Below are 3,554 nucleotides of genomic sequence, written 5' to 3'. Positions count from 1 at the left end.
TCCCTTCCGAGCCGCCTCGGAGGACGTCGGACGAGCGGGGAAGGCGACGGCGTTCGGCCGGGCACACCACGCGGTGAGAACCCACTCCGCCTGCCTCCCCACGCGTCTGTCGTCCCCCCACTATCGTAGGGGCTCGGGAAAAGACTGGAGAACGCGGAGCTCGGCGGTGGCGTGGAAGCGCCACCCACCGCCGCCGCTCTCGCCGATGCCCACCGCGGAGGCCGCCCATCGGACGCTGGGTGGGGGTCGGCACGGGCCTCCGCGGGCGAGCTGCGCATCTGGAAGTCAAAGGGCCGCCCTCGGAGAAGATCGTTGTGCTACCCCGCGCGGGGAGCGATTCGGACGACGGGCCCCCACGCCGAGGTGGGTGGGCGCCCCGCCATTCGCCCGCGCGGGTCGTCGGACCCCTGCCGTACCACAGTTCGGGTCAAACTCCCCCTCTGCACGGCAGCCACCGTCCTGCGAACGGGAGGCGACTGCCGGCGTGCACGCCCAAGGATGCGTGCCTGAATCCCGGGGGGGTAAAAGAGGAAGGAGACCGCCCGCCTTAGACCGACGCGGGCTCCAAAGCCCGGGCCGAGCGAGCGGCACCACCTCCCCACCCGGGAGCGCTGAGCCAAATCGATCGGAGGAAGAGCCGGTGGGGGGCATGGGTGAGAAACCCCACCCGCTGCCATCCTTCCCCTCGGGGAGACGGGGAAGAAACATGCCCGATAGTCCTGGAGGTACCTCTCCGACACGCTACGGGCGCCCTCGAGACGGAATCCGGGTCACAGTGCGATTCTCTCATAGGTCTCCCCGGTGGCGTGGAAGCGGGAGACATCCGACGCAGAGAAACGCCAAGCCTGCTCTGAGGGGACCGAGTCAGGGGGTGCAATCCGCCCTCCTGGAGCCCTCCTCGGGACGAAGACTCCAGATCTGCCTCCCTTCTGACATCCGTCACCCTCGGAGAACCAGAACACGCTTGGGGAGGGTCCGTTCAGGCTCAGGCGACCCGGGAAACGCGTCTCTGACTTGGGGCAGACGACCGGCAAGAGTCCCCCTGGAGCCGCGGAAGCCTGGTGTCGACGCGAGGGCGGACTTCCATGCAAACAGGGGGGTACTCGCCAAACCGCCTACCCGACTTGAGGAACCACGAAAACATCGGAAATCAGTCGGGCCCGAGAGGTACCCCTCTCTCCTATATCCTGCAGCTGGTGTGCAAAAGTGGGTATTTGCATGGCGAAACACCGACCCCCACTTTAAGGGAGCGAAGCCGAAAAGTGTCCGACTTCCTGGAGCTGTGCGGCGGATCCGGCGGCCAGAAATTCCTCATTCCGGTTCTATTTTTTTTTTTTTCGATTTTGCGAAATTTGGCGGCCAGGCGGCGTAGCTGGGGCCTGGACTAGCCCGAAACACCTGGAGCCGGCGAGCGGAACGAATTTCCCAACGTTCTGCGGCTCCCGGAAGCCAAAAACGCATCGCCGAAAAATTTCAAAGTCCCAAGGACTCGTTCTTGAAAATCGATCCGGGGGCCATGGAAGTGTCCTCGGTACAGCTTCAGAGCTTTCCCCCCGCCTGGAAGTCTGAAAGTTCTATGTTTGTTCTAAGTGGAAAATCGCGTTTTTTTCAGTGTTCCACCCATCAGACCCAAACTTTGCCCACGCTTAGGTCTCTGTCTCGGGGTGCTTTACAACATATTGACGCCCCTTTAGGGTGGAAGTAGGGGAAAGGGGTCATTTTTTTCACAAAATCGGAAATTTCTCAAAATATTTCTAAGTGTCAAGGACACTTTTGGAAAATCTTCCCCAGGCTCCTGGAAGCCTCCTCGGTACGCCTCCTGCGGTTTCTCCCTGCCTGGAAGTCTGACACTTGTCTGAAATTTTTAGAGTATGAAAATGCGGTTTTTCACCCAAAATTCGACTTTGCGCCCATGACCCGCAAACTTCACCCACAGTTAGGTCACTGCCTTGGGGTACCTCACATCATATTGACGCCCCCCTGGCGTGGAAGTAGGGGAAACGTGTCAATTTTCACAAAATCGTGATTTTCTGAAAATATTTCTAAGTGTCAAGGACACTTTTGGAAAATCTTCCCCAGGCTCCTGGAAGCCTCCTCGGTACGCCTCCTGCGGTTTCTCCCTGCCTGGAAGTCTGACACTTGTCTGAAATTTTTAGAGTATGAAAACGCGGTTTTTCACCCAAAATTCGACTTTGCGCCCGTGACTCGCAAACTTCACCCACAGTTAGGTCACTGCCTTGGGGTACCTCACATCATATTGACTCCCCCCTGGCGTGGAAGTAGGGGAAACGTGTCACTTTTCACAAAATCGTGATTTTCTCAAAATATTTCTAAGTGTCAAGGACACTTTTGGAAAATCTTCCCCAGGCTCCTGGAAGCCTCCTCGGTACGCCTCCTGCGGTTTCTCCCTGCCTGGAAGTCTGACACTTGTCTGAAATTTTTAGAGTATGAAAATGCGGTTTTTCACCCAAAATTCGACTTTGCGCCCATGACCCGCAAACTTCACCCACAGTTAGGTCACTGCCTTGGGGTACCTCACATCATATTGACGCCCCCCTGGCGTGGAAGTAGGGGAAACGTGACAATTTTCACAAAATCGTGATTTTCTGAAAATATTTCTAAGTGTCAAGGACACTTTTGGAAAATCTTCCCCAGGCTCCTGGAAGCCTCCTCGGTACGCCTCCTGCGGTTTCTCCCTGCCTGGAAGTCTGACACTTGTCTGAAATTTTTAGAGTATGAAAACGCGGTTTTTCACCCAAAATTCGACTTTGCGCCCGTGACTCGCAAACTTCACCCACATTTAGGCGACTGTCCTGGGGTACCTCACAACATATTGACGCCCCCCTGGCGTGGAAGTAGGGGAAACGTGACAATTTTCACAAAATCGTGATTTTCTGAAAATATTTCTAAGTGTCAAGGACTCTTTTGGATAATCTTCCCCAGGCTCCTGGAAGCCTCCTCGGTACGCCTCCTGCGGTTTCTCCCTGCCTGGAAGTCTGACACCTGTCTGAAATTTTTAGAGTATGAAAATGCGGTTTTTCACCCAAAATTCGACTTTGCGCCCATGACCCGCAAACTTCACCCACAGTTAGGTCACTGCCTTGGGGTACCTCACATCATATTGACGCCCCCCTGGCGTGGAAGTAGGGGAAACGTGTCAATTTTCACAAAATCGTGATTTTCTGAAAATATTTCTAAGTGTCAAGGACTCTTTTGGATAATCTTCCCCAGGCTCCTGGAAGCCTCCTCGGTACGCCTCCTGCGGTTTCTCCCTGCCTGGAAGTCTGACACCTGTCTGAAATTTTTAGAGTATGAAAATGCGGTTTTTCACCCAAAATTCGACTTTGCGCCCGTGACTCGCAAACTTCACCCACATTTAGGCGACTGTCCTGGGGTACCTCACAACATATTGACGCCCCCCTGGCGTGGAAGTAGGGGAAACGTGTCAATTTTCACAAAATCGTGATTTTCTGAAAATATTTCTAAGTGTCAAGGACACTTTTGGAAAATCTTCCCCAGGCTCCTGGAAGCCTCCTCGGTACGCCTCCTGCGGT

The sequence above is a fragment of the Ranitomeya imitator genome, unplaced genomic scaffold (genome assembly GCF_032444005.1).
Source record: "Ranitomeya imitator isolate aRanImi1 unplaced genomic scaffold, aRanImi1.pri SCAFFOLD_867, whole genome shotgun sequence".
Taxonomy (NCBI): domain Eukaryota; kingdom Metazoa; phylum Chordata; class Amphibia; order Anura; family Dendrobatidae; genus Ranitomeya; species Ranitomeya imitator.
Note: the sequence above shows the minus strand (reverse complement) of the source record.